Source organism: Eubalaena glacialis, chromosome 6, assembly GCF_028564815.1.
Source record: "Eubalaena glacialis isolate mEubGla1 chromosome 6, mEubGla1.1.hap2.+ XY, whole genome shotgun sequence".
Taxonomy (NCBI): Eukaryota; Metazoa; Chordata; class Mammalia; order Artiodactyla; family Balaenidae; genus Eubalaena; species Eubalaena glacialis.
Window position 1 is genome coordinate 103,639,348 of NC_083721.1, and position 19,868 is coordinate 103,659,215.

General features: G+C 38.0%; 1 pseudogene; it reads right to left on the reverse strand.

Moving 5' to 3' along the window:
* Positions 1-4,821: 4,821 nt before the first annotated feature.
* LOC133093021 (protein FAM104A-like) overlaps positions 4,822-19,868 on the reverse strand; it is a 108,460-nt pseudogene continuing 93,413 nt past the window's right edge.

The following is a 19,868-nucleotide window of genomic DNA, read 5'->3' on the forward strand; positions in this document are numbered from 1 at the left end:
CCTTAGACATCAGAAAATTGAGATTGCACGGCAAATCGCCATCTCAAAATCTGGAGAGACAGCCTACCACAGAGAAACACAGCTAACCTGGAACAGAAGCTGCCAGAGCCATAAACTGGTAGGACACTTAAATGATAATTTTGATGAATTGCTGGAGGCCAAATTTGGACTCTTTTGAGAGTGAGAAACTCCTGGAGGAGTACAGTCTTAGAGGGGGCTCTCACACTTTTTTGAGGTTTTAGCTCTAGGAACCCACAAGTTCCTCACACTGAGCAGCTAAGAAAACTTACCTCCTGTCTTCGGCAAGAGGTAAAATAACCATTGTGAAATAGGCCAAGTGTACACTCCATATAAGGCCTGCTCTCCAGGGAAAAAACTTGACCAGCGCCTTAGCCCACATAGGCAGAGGTATAATTACCTAACACAAACACTCACTAGCCTTTCAACCTCACATAAGTGGGAGTGAAAAAAAAAGATAAGAACCACTTGTGAAGGTCACTGTCAACCTACACAGGCCCACTAAAAGACTGAGATTTAATCAAAAAATGATAGAAAAATTACCTTCTCAATTCCTTAGTACCACTTGAACAGGGCTTCAATATAATAACAGGGAATTATAGCTGGAAATGATGCAAGGCATACAGAATCTTTAGAAAAACGTTTTTAGGGAAACACAAAGTCAACAAAGAAGATAAAAAACTTGACACCTACTGTTATAATAAACATTAAACACAGCTCAACTCCTAGCCAGCTTCATATAAATCTCACACTAAAAGTCTATTTGCTTCAGTTCCTATTACTTGATGTGTCATGTCCAGCTTTCAACAAAAAATTACAAGTCATGATAAAAGCCAGGAAATGACACAGAATGAAGACACAGAGCAAGTGTCAGAACTGGATTCAGATATGACACAAAGTTTGGAATTATCAGACAGAGAGTTTAAGATAATTATGTTACTATATTAAAAATTCTAATGTGAAAGGTAGTCAATTTGCAAGTACACATGTGTAATATAAAAAGAGAAATGGAGACTCTAAGAATCAAAATGAATGATAAAAAATCAAAAACAATGTAACAATGTGAGTTATATGAGTTTAATTAATAAGAGATATTTAAGCCTAGCTCATGTACTCCAATTAACTTATTAAGTGAGATTTTTTGGTATAAAAATGCTTTTATATTCTTTAAGACATTACTTAAAGCTTTTATATCAAAGTCAGGAGGTTCTACCATCATGTTAACATATTGGTACTCATGCCTGCAATTTTAGCCACCTAGGATGTAGCAGCTTTGTTTGACAAACTACACACTCTCCCATAGTTACAAAAGTATATTAAATATGTATCCTGTGTGTGTGTCTATGTATAAAATAGAGCATGCAACAATGATAATATTAGGATTTTAGGCTTGGGGCATACAAATGAGGGAAAAAACAAGACATACAGCTTTCAGAAACTACAAACTACAATTTTAAAACTGCTCTTCTAATAAATGATGTACGAAAATCAAGAATACATATGGAATATGTGTTTCAGATTTATGCAGATCTCATACTCTGCATAAAGTTATATAAAATAATTTTATTTTTAGTAATAAAAAGATTACTTTTTTTGAAAGTAGATACTCTTTACTAGTTTATTGAATTTAAAAAATTGAAGATCCCTCATTTGTGTGTGTGTGTGTGTTAATTTCTGCTTTATAACAAAGTAAATCATCTATACATATACATATATCCCCATATCTCCTCCCTCTTGCATCTCCCTCCCATCCTCCTTATCCCACCCCTCTAAGTGGTCATAAATCACTGAGCTGATCTCCCTGTGCTACGTGGCTGCTTCCCACTAGCTATTTATTTTACATTTGGTAGGGTATATATGTCCATGCTGCTCTCTCACTTCATCCCAGCTTACCCTTCCCCTTCCCCGTGTCCTCAAGTCCATTCTTTACATCTGCATCTTTATTCCTGTCCTGCCCCTAGGTTCTTCAGAACCATTTTTCCCCCTTTTTTTTAGATTCCATATATATGTGTTAACATACGGTATTTGTTTTTCTCTTTCTGACTTACTTCACTCTGTAGGACAGACTCTAGGTCCATCCACCTCACTACAAATAACTCAATTTTGTTTCTTTTTATGGCTGAGTAATATTCTATTGTATATATGTGCCACATCTTCTTAATCTATTCATCTGTCGATGGACACTTAGGTTGCTTCCATGTCCTGGCTATTGTAAATAGAGCTGCAATGAACATTGTGGTACATGACTCTTTTTGAATTATGGTTTTCACAGGGTATATGCCCAGTAGTGGGATTGCTGGGTCATATGGTAGTTCTATTTTTAGTTTTTTAAGGAACCTACATACTGTTCTCCATAGTGACTGTATCAATTTATATTCCCACCAGCAGTGCAAGAGGGTTCCCTTTTCTCCACACCCTCTCCAGCATTTATTGTTTGTAGATTTTTTGATGATGGCCATTCTGACTGGTGTGAGGTGATACCTGATTGTAGTTTTGATTGGCATTTCTCTAATGATTAGTGATGTTGAGCATTCTTTCATGTGTTTGTTGGCAAACAAAGTTTTCTGTGATTAAAAATCTTCCAACAAACAAAAGCCCAGGACCAGATGGCTTCACAGGTGAATTCTATCAAACATCTAGAGAAGAGCTAACACCTAACCTTCTCAAACTCTTCCAAAATATAGCAGAGGGAGGAACACTCCCCAACTCATTCTACGAGGCCACCATCACCCTGACACCAAAACCAGACAAAGATGTCACAAAGAAAGAAAACTATCGGCCAATATCACTGATGAACATAGATGCAAAAATCCTCAACAAAATACTAGCAAACAGAATCCAACAACACATTAAAAGGATAATACACCATGATCAAGTGGGCTTTACCCCAGGAATGCAAGGATTCTTCAATATACGCAAATCAATCATGTGATACACCATATTAACAAATTGAAGGAGAAAAACCATATATCACCTCAATAGATGCAGAAAAAGCTTTCAACAAAATTCAACACCCATTTATGATAAAAACCCTCCAGAAAGTAGGCATAGAGGGAACTTACCTCAACATAATAAAGGCCATATATGACAAACCCACAGCCAACATCGTTCTCAATGGTGAAAAACTGATACCATTTCCTCTAAGATCAAGAACAACACAAGGTTTTCCACTCTCATCACTATTATTCAACATAGTTTTGGAAGTTTTAGCTACAGCAATCAGAGAAGAAAAAGAAATAAAAGGAATCCAAATCGGAAAAGAAGAAGTAAAAGTTGTCACTGTTTGCAGATGACATGATACTATACATAGAGAATCCTAAAGATGCTACCAGAAAACTACTAGAGCTAATCAGTGAATTTCGTAAAGTAGCAGGATACAAAATTAATGCACAGAAATCTCTTACATTCCTATACACTAATGATGAAAAATCTGAGAGAGAAATTGAGGAAACACTCCCATTTACCATTGCAACAAAAAGAATAAAATACCTAGGAATAAACCTACCTAAGGAGACAAAAGACCTGTATGCAGAAAACTATAAGGCACTGATAAAAGAAATTAAAGATGATACAAACAGATGGAGACATATACCGTGTTCTTGGATTGGAAGAATCAATATGTGAAAATGACTATACTACCCAAAGCAATCTACAGATTCAATGCAATCCCTATCAAACTGCCAATGGCATTTTTCACAGAACTAGAACAAAAAATTTCACAATTTGTATGGAAACACAAAAGACCCCGAATAGCCAAAGCAATCTTGAGAAAGAAAAATGGAGCTAGAGGAATCAGGGTCCTGGACTTCAGACTATACTACAAAGCTACAGTAATCAAGACAGTATGGTACTCACACAAAAACAGAAATATAGATCAACGGAACAGGATAGAAAGGCCAGAGAAAAACCCACACACATATGGTCACCTTATTTTTGATAAAGGAGGCAAGAATATACAGTGGAGAAAAGACAGCCTCTTCAATAAGTGGTGCTGGGAAAACTGGACAGCTACATGTAAAAGAATGAAATTAGAACACTCCCTAACACCATACACAAAAATAAACTCAAAATGGATTAAAGACCTAAATGTAAGGTCAGATACTATAAAACTCTTAGAGGTTAACATAGGCAGAGCACTCTATGACATAAGTCACAGAAAGATCCTTTTTGACCCACCTCCTAGAGAAATGGAAATAAAAACAAAAATATACAAATGGGACCTAATGAAACTTAAAAGCTTTTGCACAGCAAAGGAAACTATAAACAAGACGAAAGACAACCCTCAGAATGGGAGAAAATATTTGCAAATGAAGCAACTGACAAAGGATTACTCTCCAAAATTTACAAGCAGCTCATTCAGCTCAATATCAAATAAACAAACAACCCAATCCAAAAATGGGCAGAAAACCTAAATAGACATTTCTCCAAAGAAGAAGATCCCTCATTTTTAAAAGACCTTTTTACAGAAAGTAGCATTTCTAATTGACAGATCTGGTAACTAGCCTGACTTGGACAAACTATGGATTTAACATGCAGATGAGATTTCTTCCTACTGTTAACTTGCCCTGGATTTGATGCCCACCCTCAAAAGAATCCTATAAAAAACTGCTTCAAAGCCCCTTTGAAATTGCAGTAGTGCAGCAAAACCACAAGTAAACAGCGGCCTGTTAACCTGTTATTTCAAATACAGACTGAAAAGCCAACAGGCATTTTTTTGTGCAATTTTTTAAAAACATCGTTAAGTTGATATATCAAATCTGCACAGCGCTGTCCTTTCACAGAAGGCAAGAAAGTGCTGGGACATCATGTGGGAGGCCGTCCTTGGTGCTGTAGGCTGTGAAAGTGGGCCTCCTTCAGGGTCTGGTTGATGTGGAAGTAAGGGCCTTGGCACAGTACGGGTCGCCCCGCTGTGGGCTCGGGGGGAGGGGGGCGCGTGGGGGCTGGACCGGGCGGTGGGGTGGTTTAAGCTGCTCTCCAGCCCGCTGGCCTGGCCCGGGCTGTTGATGCTGCTGCTGCTGTTCCCACCACTGTCACTGCTTGAAGACCGTGTCCCAGGAATCGTGAAAGACAAGGTTTCTACTCTCCTTTTGGTCTGTGGGGGGAGATGGTGGTCTTCTTCACTGCCCTTCCTTCTCCTTTTCCTGGGGCGAAGGCGCTCGCTCACGGCAGCCAATGGAGGCCAGCGACGCGGCGCCGCTCCGCGAGGAGAGGGAACAGAGAGTTTTGCGTTTCGGCGGCCGCCACGCACTCCGCCTCGGGCCTTAGGCTCTCTCCGCGGCTCTGGTGGAAGCTGCCGGCCAAAAGATTACTCTTTTGCTTTGAATTATGTATGCTGCCTTTTTGCCTTCTGAATATACCCCACTTTGAACTAATATATAGTTGTAAATAAATAAAAGTTCTATGGTAGAAAATTCCTAGACATTTCAGAAGATAATACAACCCCAAATATTTTTAATCCATTAATTTAATTCATCCCTCAATTTACTCCTTTACTAATAGTTTATTCCTTTATTTATTTATTTTTTATAAATTTATTTATTTATTTATTTTTGGCTGTGTTGGGTCTTCGTTTCTGTGCGAGGGCTTTCTCCAGTTGCGGCGAGCAGGGGCCACTCTTCATCGCGGTGCGTGGGCCTCTCACTGTCGCGGCCTCTCCCGTTGCGGAGCACGGACTCCAGATGCGCAGGCTCCGTAGCTGGGGCTCACAGGCTTAGTTGCTCCGCGGCATGTGGGATCTTCCCAGTCCAGGGCTCGAACCCGTGTCCCCTGCATTGGCAGGCAGATTCTCAACCACTGCGCCACCAGGGAAGCCCTATTCCTTTATTTAACAAAAAGGTATATTTGAGGCATGACTATGTAACTGGCCCCTGCCCACAAACTGAATAAAATGTAATCCTTGTGCTTGTACTTAGAGACTCAGAAGAATCTTTGTATAACTCAAGTTTATTTATAGAAATCAATTCTAGTTAACCTAGTAGCAATGAATTTAAAACATAGCTCAAATATTTGTATAGTTCAAATAATGCTTGGGAAATGAGCAGGAACAGATAGCCTGATCCACAACAGATCCACAACAGATCATACTAAAATAAGTGTCGGGTTGGAATGCCATCATTACTGCTGCTGATGACTGAGGACCACTGTTGACATTACTCCCAGAGAACCTGGATGCTGTCATCACTATTTCTGGTCCCGCTGGCACAGCTGCTACTGGGCACTGGGTGCTCCTGATGATGAAATGAACGTTAAAGAGCCTTGCATCAGCCTTTACAAACTGAATTCAGAAAGATAGGGTTATGTGTGACCCAATACTTTCTCTCCTTCACTCACTTCACATCTAATCTTCCGGAAAATCTGTTCTCTTTAATTTTAAAATAAATGCATTATATGACCACATTTCACTATGCCCACTGTACCCCAATCCAAGTATGCCGTGATCTCTTGTCTAGATTACAGTAAATTTCTTCCTGCTTTCACACTACTCTCTGTCCTCAAGGGTGCGACTAGGGTGATCCTTTTAAATCATAAATCAAACCATTTCACTCTTCTGCTCAAACCTCTCCAATGTCTTGCTATTTCACTCAGAGGAAACCACAAATCAGCAAAACTCATTGAATGGCTAGGTACAAGCACCTGTGTAATCTGACTTCCTGTTAATTCCTCACCCTGCTTCAGTCCTACTGGCCTCCGCTATTCCTTCATAAAGGCAGATACGCTCCACTTTAGAGCCTCTCACTTGCTAGTCCCTCTGCAGAAAGGCTCTTCCTCAGATACCCACATGACTAACTCCCTCTTCTTCCTCAAGTCTCTACTGACTACCCCATTTCCAAATGCAATCTGCCCTCTCCCCCTGACATTCCTAATCCACTCAACCCAACTCTATTTTATCCCAAGGAAAACATCAACTTGCAATTTACTCTTTTATACGTATTTTTCTACTATTTGTCTCCCCTCCTTACTTTCCACCAGAAAAATAACCTATACTAGGGTACGGGTTGAGGAAAAGGGAGGAATGAATAAGCAGATCACAGATGATTTTTAGGGCAGTGAAACTGTTCTGTATGATAAAATAATGGTGGATACATGTAAGTATATATTTGTCAAAACCAACAGAAAGTGTAGCACCAAGAACAAACCCTAATGTAAACTATGGACTTTGGGTGAAACTGATGTGTCAGTGTAGGTCCATCAAGTGTAACAAATGTTCTACCCTGGTGTGGGATTGCTAGTGGCAGATTGTGTGGGGGGGCAATATGTATATGGTAGTTCTCTGTATTTCCTGTTTAATTTTCCTGTGAACCTGAAGCTGCTTTGAAAATAGAGTCTATTAGAAAAACCCTCTAAAAAGAGAAAATAATTAGCACAAATATAACTGAAAATAGATTAGTATCCAGAATATATCAAGAATTTCTAAAAGTAAATTTAAAAAGATAAACCACCCAATCGAAAAATTAGGACATCAAAAAAATTCCAAGGAAATATGAATGGATACAAAAATATGCTATATCTCAAAAGGAAAATGTGAATCAAAATCATGTTTTCTAAGATGAATTTTCATGTAATTCACACATTGAAAATAACATTCATAATAATTATAATAATTAAAGTATATGGAACAATGGGACCTAGTTTATACTTCTGGTGATGTTTAAAATGATACAGCTGTTTGACATAACAATGTGACAGTATCTGAAGTGTTGCCTGACAGTCTGTCTTTAAAATTCCGTGAAGTATCTTTGCATTTTTCTCTCCTTAGGCATAGTTACCTTGAAGAATGTTTCCTGGCCCCACTGAGAAGAGGCTAAGAGGAAAAACCCAAGTCCATACATCAGAAATTATTAGAGTCTCACAGGGGTATATAATCTCCCTTTCATTCAATGAGTTCTGAGTCTCTAAATTCACACATTTCTAGGAAATGTGTTAGGCACTACGACTCAAAATCTGTTTATAGGATTATATTTTACATACATAAACACACCATATATATATGTATATGTGTGTGTATATATGTACATATACATATGTGTGTGTAAATATACATACAAATATAGTTTTCAGTTATACAGTCAAAAGTAAAGTGTAGTTAAAATAAAGATGACCTTTGAGAAGCTGCCCTGTATTTCAGTCCTCAGGGTCATGAACAATTAGCATAAACCCACAAAGATTCCTTAAGGCATACCATCTTGATGACTATGCTAGATCTGAAATCTATCCTGACAACCATACCCATTTTGTCTCTGGAGCTCTGTGCCACTATTTGATCTCTACCTCCTTGGGGTCATCTCACTCCCTTAATTGCAGTTGAATTGAATCCATTTCAACCACAGAAAATTCTACCAGCATCTATATTCTATACAAAATTGCCACAAAAATCACTTGTCAAAGATGATGACACCCCTCCTCAAAGTATATCCCTTGCCCTTGGTGGAGAAAGTGTCCTTTGGCCCCTTCCAGGGGATTTTTAGGGAGTGGATGGTCCATGTTAAATTCACTCCAGCATTTTTCTTTCTGTCAAAATTGTTTCAAGTTACTTCTCAACATAGTACTTGGATTTGCTGGCATTTTCATTCAATTTATCATTGTCTATCAGTGCCACCTGGTCAATTGTGTGGACCACTCACAGCTGTTATGCTACCATAGTGAATCTAGAAACTCTAGCAGATAGACTGATATTAATTCAGCCACTCTGTAATTATGTACTCAGAATACCTCCTATCTACAGTCCCCAGATTTTCTATAATATAAATACTAATGTAAATTGTGAAAATGAAACACTGCAAATCTTTTGGTATAATGCCTCTTTTCAAAGTTGTCTTTAATCGACAATCCCCAGAGGATTTTCAGCTGCTACCTAATTCAGTGTTTCTCAACATTGGCTGTTTCAAAATCAGCTGGGGAGATTTAAAGATTCCTAATGTCCAAGTCATTCCCCAAACTAATTGCATTGGTATTCCGGGGGAGGAACTCTGGCATCAGGATTTTTTAAAGCTCCCGGGCAATTCCAATGCATAGACAAGGTTGAGAAATACTGCTTTTGTTACTGAGCCAAACTTGAGTCCCTTTGCCCACATGCAGTAAAGCCAATCTACTGACACCAGGTTGTGGTGATGGAAAGTGCAGCGTTTATTGCAGGGTGCCAAGCAAGGAATCTGAGTAGCTAGTGCTTAAAAGGCCTCAACTCCCTGAAGGCTTTCAGGGAAAGGGTTTTAAAATAGGGTGAGGGAGGTGGGTGATGGGGTGCATGATCAGCTAGTGAACCTTCTTCTGGTTGGTTGGTGGTGAGGTAATTGGGAGTCAGCATCATTAACCTGGTTCCAACCTGTGTGGGGTCTACATGCTTGTGGGCAGCATACAGTTAACTTCTTCCACCTGGTGGTGGTTTCAGTCTCTGCAAAACGCTCAAAGGATGTGGCTCAGAATATTATCTCTAGCCCTTGAGGAAGAACTAAGAATCCTTGACTTTGTTTAATGGCTAAACCATTATTATTTTGTCTTGCTCGACTGTTTTCCTTTCTTTCTGTATTTTCTCACTTTGATTAAATTCAGTCTTTGGAACTCAGGGAAAGCCTAGGGAGCTAAAGTTTTTCTACAGACAAGAGGCAGGCAGAGGACATGGGCGGGGAGGGGTCTGTTCTGGGAAGGCCCAATAGGGTCCTGCTAGGTTATGCTTTTAAAGACAGCGATAGAAGAGGAATATGGTAGGCTGAATGTTGGCCCTCCAAAAGGACAACTGTGACCAGAGGTCTCATTTCTGTGCTTCCAAAGGAGTTGAGGTAAGTAATTTTTGTTTCTTTTTTCATAGTGGTGGTATCTAAAATAATGGTATACTACTTTAACAGTTACTAGCGTCTTCAGCTTGATGAAATAGAGCAGTGATTCAGCAAAACATAGGATCAAACTTCATCTGCTTTCTTTACCCTGAGGCTACAGGCAATAAGATATTCTTTAGCAAGGTCACAGAATTCCTGGGTTGATGAATAAAATAAGAATTTTAGCATGGTATTTTCTTCCTCTATGCTTTCTGTGTTATTGGTGACAGCCAATCCACACTGCAGTTATTAAATTTCTTGTGTCCCTTTTCCTATTTTAGGGAGTAGCCAACTAAAACCCTAAAGGCTCCAATGAGCACCTCATTCTAGTAGATCCTCTATATCAATTTAGTTACCTCTTTCATTAGTGCATGTCTTGGAGTCCCAGATTCTAATACTAAAACTAAATTTTTACCGCATTAAGTCTGAATTAAGCAAAATACCCAAGCTTCGAATTGTTTCTACTTCCTGAGGATCTCTTGCTAGAAACCTGTACCCTGTTTGCAGTATCTGTATCAGTCAAGATTGTTACCGAAAGTGGGGCTCTGGCTGCTTGCCCTCTGAAGCCAATAAAGAGGCAAGGTTGGTGGAAAGGAAAGTTTGCTTTCAGAGGCTATCAAGTGGGGGAGGGGTGGAGGGAAGAGGGCCGACTCCTGCCCAAAGGCCTATTCCCCGCACTGACAATCAGTGGGCAAGAGCATTTATAGATGGAGGGAGGGGGCTAAGGCAGAAACAGCGCAGTCAGCTCTGACAGTCATCTTGAAGTTAGTCATGCAGTGGTCTGATCAGTGTCATCTTCATTGTTTTAAATACAGTTAGTCTGTAGTACCAGGGTCGGTTTGTTCCCATTTCTTTGAGGCCAGTTCTCGGAATTGTGGCAACTTATGTCTGGTCATCATGTAGTTAACTTCTTCCACCTGGTGAGGGTTTTAGTCTCTATAAGACAGCTCAAAGGATATGGTTCAGAATATTATCTACAGTCTTTGAGGAGGAACTAAAAGTCCTTGACTTTGCTTAATGACTAAACTATTGTTATTTTGTCTCCTTTGTTTTCCTTTGTTTCTGCATTCTCTCACTTCTCTGATTTAACTTATTCTTTGGCTAAAGTTTTTCCACAGGCAAGAGGCAGGCTAAGGACATGGGCAGGGAAGGATCATAGGGTTCTGCTCTGTTTCAAGATCATGGTTGAGTATATCAGAGATCAACCACAGTTAACTACACAGAACATGAACTTACGGGAAATATATTGTTTATCTAACATGAAGGTTCTCTCTGCCATTATTATCTGAATTCAAAGCCCCAGATTGTATATCAAATGGGAATGTCTTAGGTCCAGTACACATACTCTACATGTCAGTTGTCAAAGGAACAAAGAAGTCTAGCATCTGAACTATGTGACTTTGGTAGTAGAAAGCAGAATATCACTTCTCCATAAGAACTACATGTTGATAAATTCTTCAAACATGGGAAGGGGTTTCAGATGCCAATCTGGAGGGAGGATTCATTGTGTCTTCAAATTTACCTAAGAATTTTCTCAGGTATGTGTTAGGGATAAGGCAGGGGATAAAGAATATTCCAGGCTGTGGGAATAAAGGACACATGTCAGAATTATAGTTTAGGATTCTAGTTTAAGATGGCAACTGCCACCCTTTATTTGTCCTTCTACTAAATATCCTGCTGAAATGACAGAAAAAAATGAGGTAAAAAATGAATAATTTTATTGAGAATAGAAAAAGGAGAAACAGTGGGAGACTTTTTTTTTTTTTAATTTAGAAAGCAGAAATGCCACTGACCAATGAAAGTAGAAAATGAATGGGAGTGTGTTTGGTTTGGAAAGCAAGAATGCGTTGTGTGACAGAAATGCAGGTGCTTAAACAAAGGACTGTATAGTGAATAGCAGAGCTAGCTCTTTCACCCTTGCTACATTTTTAGGAAAATAAATCTGCTGGCAGCACCAGTGTTGGTCCCCACGTTAAAACCCTAAAGGGCATGATCTGTCTGGGAAAGGCTTGGTCTCTGTGGTATTGGTTCCTCAGAGAAAAGGCACCTTTTCTAGGCATTGAATGGTTTCATTTTCAAAATCACCAATCTATTAAATTAGCCACCTTTATTAAACAGAATTCTCAGTCATCTCTTCCTTTCAGGGAAGATATCTCTTAAAGAAACAGAACTATATAACTGGTGAAGAAATCCATGCCATCAATCCGTATTAATAAAATTTTATTTATAAATTCAAAGCATACCCAAGGGGAATTTTGAGAGCCATTGACTTGACTCAAAATTAAAAGGCATTTATGGGAGTAAAGCAAGTTTAAAAATTTTAATATTTTTATATCTATATCCCTCACTGCCTTAGTAGGAGTGTGTGTCTAAATTATGTGATGATTAAGTCTTCTCTGTTTAAAAAAGAAGAGGGAGAAGCTTCTCTCCTCCTTAGGGTGTATTCTTGAGAACACAAGACCTTTTAATTTTACAACACAAGGTCCTGGGCCTTCTGATTCCTGAACTGTAAACACAAACCTCCAACATTAATTTAGGAGGCCCCCATAAGATAAGCAATCACAAAGTGTATTTTCTTGTCTCAAGAAAATGAGAGAAGTTTTTTTCTCTTATACTTTTCTCTATAAAGTGCATGAAATTCTGTCCAGACCCCATAATCACTCTTGTTTTACCTTACATTCGTATAATCTATTAGTACTTATCCAGTTATGTGATTATTCTCTGCCCGTTCTCTGTTGGTAGGGAGAGGACTTTTGTTGACAAGATTACTTATTTTTCCCGACAATATATAAGTGGGACTGGCTCTAACCATTTAGACTACTATTTCTGGAAGCAGAGCCTTCACTTCTAATCCATCTCTAAGAATTTTGTACTTAAATATAGGATGTGCATTGGGAGCAGTACACTAAAAGAAAAAACAAATGATGTAATTTAAAGTAGCATTTCAGCACTTTGTGTGAGATAGTTGGGGTAAACATAATTTCTGTAAAGTTCCTCAAACCATACTATACCTGAAATTATGCAATTTCTAGTCAGTTCATTGTATGTCCGTATTTGTCTATTTTACTATTTCCTGTGGCACACCGTTATTAGCTCTGAGAATTGAGAGTGGAAATGAGTTTGTTAATCTGATGGTCTATTTTATTCTGGCTTCCTTTTTTTTCCCAATTGAAAATATAGTCAAAGACTCAAGTGGCGAATCATATTTATTTCTGTAATATAGATTTAAATATGCTTAATTCTGTTCATCTGTCTGAAATATATAATATTTAATATTTAATACATAAATTGTGATCTGTGTTTAGAAAATATGTGATTATACCATTATATTCTATTTTTAACCTTATATCTAGAACGTAAAGTTCTGCTGCAATTATTACACAGAGGCCACTTTCACTGTAATTCTGAGTTTTCATGGGTCCATTGGGAAAGCTTAAGATGTGTGTAATGGTAACGTGAGTTTTATTGGGCTTCCTTCATCAAGAAATAACCATACTAATTATTTTCTATGAAGTGTACGTATCAGTTGCATTGTCCTGTACCGCCTTCAGTGTGAATGTGTTCCTTGGCTAGATGCTATATTGTGTGAAACTTCATGCCTGTGTGTCAAGCATTTTGTAACTCCCTATATGGTGGTGCTGACTGGGGCTCTAGGGTAAGAAAAAAATTCTCCATAACCAGAATAGATGTCAATTTCTGTGAGAATGACTTGTTACCCCTGGTAACAAAGGATAATTTGTCTTCCCAAGGAAATATGCCATATGGGTGATTCAGAATTGTTTTGTTTTGTTTTGTTTTTTCTGAGAGATTAAACTTTCTGAGAAGGCAGAAGTTAGATTGTTAGAATTCATGCTGCTGGGTTCCTGTGTGATCTCTATCTTTTACCCAGTGATTACTCCATTCCTATACCTGTCATGCCAGGTCTGGCGTAGCCAATAATAAAGGCTATTTAGTATCAACTGGCTGAGTAATTTTGTCTATGTGGTTGTTCAGTATTCTTTCCATGGTGAGTGCTCGCTGGTAGGCATTTATATCTGACATGAAAAATGTCACTTGAAGTCCCTTTGCATACGTCCACCTGCATGCCTCTCCCATAGACCCTCTTTTATCTGATATTCCAGTCTTTTAATTTTGAGGCCATTCACCACTGCCCATAATTCCACACATTTTCATCTCTGGCCACATCTCCTTTCCCATAAAGTCAGTGAATGGTTGTAACGATAGCTCTGTCCATTGGGAAGATTTTCACACACTCACTGTCATTCAGAGTTACCACTGAGTGGCTACAATGTAGCCTCCATTTATTTTGGGTTCGTTTTGTATACTGAGCCAATCTATCTATAAACCAAGCTTGGATTTTTCATATTCCCTTCATATACCCATAGATAAGATGAGGGAAGGATGAAAACATGGGTGACATGAGGCTGTGTACTCATGCAATTTACTTAGGCCTTCTCGTCCTGCTCAGGCTTGATCCACAATGTACCATTTCTATCCTACAATGAATTATTGCTGCATCTACCCAATTTGATGATGACTTTATGGGTTATCAAAATGGGCATATATGCATTGGAGCTATTCTGGAATTTAACCCCAGTTATCAATCTGGTAGCCAGAAAAGAAGGTGGGGACAGCTCTTGAGGGAGCACTTGTTGCCTTGCAGGGAAGAGACCTTTGCAGCTTATTCTCATATCAAGGAACTGCTGATACTTTAATGGGAAAGGGTGAGCTCCCTCTGAAGACTCTGAGGGCTCACAGTTAAAATCTTCAGAGGAATCCACACAGATATTCCCGTTCTAAGCTTCAGTAACCCAGGTTTTCTCAGCCAGGACCCTAAACACAGCATAACAGACCTGCCTAGGCTGAGCATTCAATAGTCTCTGTAGCTCAGTGATCTTAACAATAATATCCTGAGTCTGTTCCTCATTTGGTCCTGTCCCACACTGTAAGAGCTAAAGCCCTCATTTTAAACTACAGCAGAGGCTCTCTGACTCCCTCCCTTAGCTATACGCAGATTATCATCATCCTTCTGCAGGGTGTCAGTGTAACTTTGTAGATACCAGCCAATTCCATGATCCTTGTATGCATTCTACTTCCTGAACTTTTCAAAGTCCTCATTCATTACACTGGTCTGGGCATTCCCCTTCATGTTCGTAACACTATATCCTCCGATATTGTTTTCCAAGATGCTCATGGCTTCAATCTGGAAGCTGAGGCAGTTCCTGAAGGCACTTACAATAGGAAGCAGTCAGGTGGGAATACTCCTTGTAGGAGTTTCTCTCGTGAAAGGAAATATGAGCAACTTAACGTCCATGACTGCAACAGTTTATAATCTGTATATTATGTGCTTCCTATAACATTATCAATCTATATGATAAAATACCATGAAAATGTTTATTCAACATGTGACAGTTTTTCATTAAGAATCACCATGTGAAAATTGTTGTATGGTGTATAATCTCTACTCTGAATTTATCCTTAGGATGGAATGTGTGTTACGTACAAGTAGGTTTAATTAGAGATAATGTATAATGCTCATGAGAAATTTCTTAGGAAACAAGCATGTTTAGAAATTAGTGAAGTTAGAAGTTAAATCCACTTGAGAACTAGAAAAAGATAGGATAGAGGTGCCATTTAAGATTGAAACTGAAATGACAGTAAAGCTGGAGGAGAAAAATGCAGGGTGCTTTCAGGGAAAGGGAGTAAGCACTTTTAACTGGATATGACATACACAGTACAAAAGGGAGTGTCTAGGCTACTGCAGATTGTTGAGACTCTTGAGTAAGCGCCAACCCAGTGCAGCTGTGGAGCTGCATTTTTGGCCCGGGCAGAGCCACTTCTACCACTGGCCTAGATTTTACTAAAATTTCCTGATTTCATTAAGTGTTACCAACTGTTCATCATCATGGAATCCATGGAGTCATAATATCCTTTGCTGGTTGGTTTGTTTTGTGTTTTGAAGAACTTGCTAACATTTTATCATGGGAGGATAATAAAACAAATAGAATAAACTTATTTTACCTTCCTAAGAAGAACCTCATCTTTTAGATAAACCCACTCTCTCACAAATAAGGACACCATAGGCTTCACAATCGGTTGCTTCTTATTAGTTATGTCATGATGTCATTGATGATGCATTAAACAAATTCAGCATAATGGAAAAAGGAAGATAAAGGTAAATTTCAAAGATGTTAAGGAAGTATAAATGACAAGCATTTGAATCTAATGGGATGTGTGAAATCAGGGAGAGAATGCAGTTAATAATGAGGAGGTTAGTGATACAAATAAACAAAGGTAATGAACAAATGAATGAAACAATGCCACAATAGCACTAAAGAGTAGCAATTGAAGTTTATGTATTTGGTAAATTAAAAATATACTGTGATTATTTTAAGTTACTATTTGCTTTATGAAAAATATTAGTCTTTTCAGTAAATGTTAATGGAAAAGTCTATTTAAAAAATTGCACATCGAGTAAGAGTTCATGAGTACAATATATAATGCAACTCAATGTGTCACCTATTTTCAAAGGTAGTAGGAGCTGATAAGAATTCCTTAGCTAGAAATGTGATTACTTCTATTGAACTTGATGCTGAGAGTAATAATTTGTTAGTATAAGTGTACTTCGATGTCACATGTTTAATTCCCATCTTATAATATTAAATTTATTATGATATTAATATACTTCTTAAACATGCAACATATATGCAGGCATCGATACATGTACACATGCCTACTTTAGGTCAACTTGAAATTAATACTAAGTATTAAACAGTTTCAAAGTTTAAAAGTGAATTATGATATTTGAACACCGTGACTACTTTCAGAAACAATAAAAATGTGCTTTAAAAATATTGATATCAAGATGAATTATTTATACAGCTTCAATTTCTTTGAAAGCAAGATGTTAGTAGATTCTAATAAAAATACATCTTGACTTTATCTGAAAGGAAAAAGCTCAAAGGTGGATATAGATGCTTTCAGTTTTGTATTCCCCACACATTTATTACAGTGATTATAAGAATTTTTATTTAGAATTTTACTTGGTTAGCTATACAAATGTTAAGGATTTCATACTTAATAAAAAATTTTATTTTATCAAACCCACCTATTATTCAAATATACCTACTGACTTGGTGTGTTTCAGAATTATGCTTAATTATCTGCACTTACTGAAAAGAAAAGGCGATGTCTTCACTTTTAAGTTTGTACCTTTTGATCATCTTCACCCATTTCACACATTCCCCCACCTCCCACCTCTGACAACCACTGATCTATTCACTATATCTATGAATTTGTTTTGGGGGGTTTGTTTATGTTTTGTTTTTAGATTCCACATATAAGTGAGGTCATATAGTATTTGTCTTTGTCTGATTTATTTCACTTAGTATAATACCCTCAAGGTCCATCCAGGTTGTCACAAATGGCAAGATTTCCTTTTTTATTGCTGGATAACATCCCTGTGTGTGTGTGTAGTAAGTCCCCTACATACGAACAAGTTCTGTTCTGAGAGTGCATTTGTAAGTTCAACAAAGTTAGCTTAGGTACCTAAATAACACAATCAGCTATACAGTACTGTACTGTAATAGGTTTATAATACTTGTCACACAAATAATAAATAAAGAAGCAAACACAAAAAATAAAGAACATTTTTAATCTTACAGTGCAGTACCTTGAAAAGTACAGTAGTACAGTACAACAGCTGGCATACAGGGGCTGGCATCTAGTGAACAGGCAAGAAGAGTTACTGACTGGAGGAAGGAGAGGAGGTGGGAGATGGTACAGCTGAAGGATCCTCAACAATAAGAGATGGAGGGCAAGCTGCAATTTCACTCATGCCTGACATTGATGACACAAGTTCTGATTCCTTGCTGGATTCAATTCTATCTACCCTCTTGAAAAAACGAACCAGTGATGTCTGGATAGTAGCTCTTTTTTCTCATCATAGTTGACATGGTAGCACTGGATTGCATACTGAACAGTTGCTGCAAGCTTCGTGTACCATTCTACATTCGGGTCCTATGCCTCAAAAACTAACAGTGCCTCCTCAAATAAAGAAAATCCCCTTGCCATTTCCTGCATCACAAATCTCTTCAGTTCTTCAGTTACTTCTTCTTCCTCTTGTCTCTCTTCATCCTTTCTCTGGCCCTCCAATTCCATCAGGTCTTCATTAGTAAGCTCCTTGTGTTGCACAGCAAGGAATTCAATGTTATAACAATGAGTGACTTCTACAATCTTTTTGCCTCTCTCCACTTTCTCAATTATTTTCACTTTTGTTTCCATCGTTATGGCTTGGTGCTTCTTAGCAGTACCAGCTACATCACAGCTGCTTTTATGCTTGCTTCCAGACATCCTGGACTTGAAGCAAAGATACTGTACTACTGTACTCTATACAGTACTGTACAGTAAAGTACACACAAGCACAACCACTTATAGAAGATGCACGCATGTGACAATGTATGCCAGACACGTGAACTAACTTTCGTGATTGGACATGCAAATATATGTTTGCATCTCTGAAAGTTCACAGTTTGAAGGTTCCTATGTGTGTGTGTGTGTATATATATATATGTATATATATATATATATATATATACAATTGACCTTTGAACAACACAGGCTTGAACTGCAAGGGTCAACATACATGTGGATATTTTTCAAGAAATATGTACTGTATTACAAAACAATCCACTGTTGGTGAAATCTGTGGATACAGAACTACAGATAGGGAGGGCCAACTGTAGAGATATACTCAGATTTTTGGCTACATGAAGTGTCAGCAACCCTAACCCCAGTGTTGTTCAAGAGTCAACTATATATATAACATAAAATCACATTTTCTTTATTCACTCATCCATTGATGGACACTTACATTGTTTCCATGTTTTGCCTATTATAAATAATGCTGCAGTGAACGTGGAGATGCAGATTTTTTTTGAGCTAGTGTTTCATATCCTTCGGATAAATACCTAGAAATGGAATTGCTGGATAATATGGTATTTCTATTTTTAATTTTTTGAGGAACCTCCATGCTGTTTCCTATAGTGGCTGCACCCATTTACATTCCCATCAACAGTGAACTAAGGTTCCCTTTTTTCACCAACATGTGTTGTTTTTTGTCTTTCTGACAATAGCTATTCTAACAGGGGTGAGGTTGTATCTCGTTGTAGTTTTGATTTGCATTTCTCACTGTGATGCTGAGCACCATTTCATGTACCTGTTGGCCATTTGTACATCGTCTTTGGGAAAATGTCTATTCAGATCCTCTGCCCATTTTTTAAATAGGAATGTTTATTTTTATTATTGAGTTATATGAGTTTTTTATAGCTTAGATGTTAACCCCTTATTGGATATACAATTTGCAAATATTTTTTCCCATTTGGGAGGTTGCCTTTTCATTTTTGTGACGGTTTCCTTTGCTGTGCAGAAGCTTTTAATTTACATGTAGTCTCATTTGTTTGTTTTTGCTTTTCTTGCCTTTGCTTTTGGAGTAGTGTCCAAAAAATCGTTGCCAAGACTGATATCAATAAGCTTAATGCCCATGTTTTCTTCTAGGAGTTTTGTGGTTTCATGTCTTGTGTTCAAATCTTTATCCATTTTGGGTTAATTTTTGTGTATGGTATAATATAGTAGTCCAGTTTCATTCTTTTGCTGTGGCTGTCCAGTTTTTCCAACACCATTTACTGAAGAGACTTTTGCTTTCCATTGTATATCTTGGCTCCTTTGTCATAAATTAATCAACCATATATGTGTAGGTTTATGTCTGGGCTCTCAATTCTGTTCCATTGATCATATGTGTCTGTTTTTATGCTGACATCAAACAGTTTTGATGACTATAGCTTTGTGATGTAGTTTGCAATAAGGAGGCATGATGCCTCTAGCTTTGTTTTGCTTTCTTAAGATTGCTTTGGCTATTTTGCATCTTCTGTGGTTACATACAGTTTATAGGATTATTTGCTCTATTTCTGTGAAAACTTTATTGGACATTTGGCAGAGATTGCATTGAATCTGTGGATAGCTTTGGGTAGTATAGACCTTTAT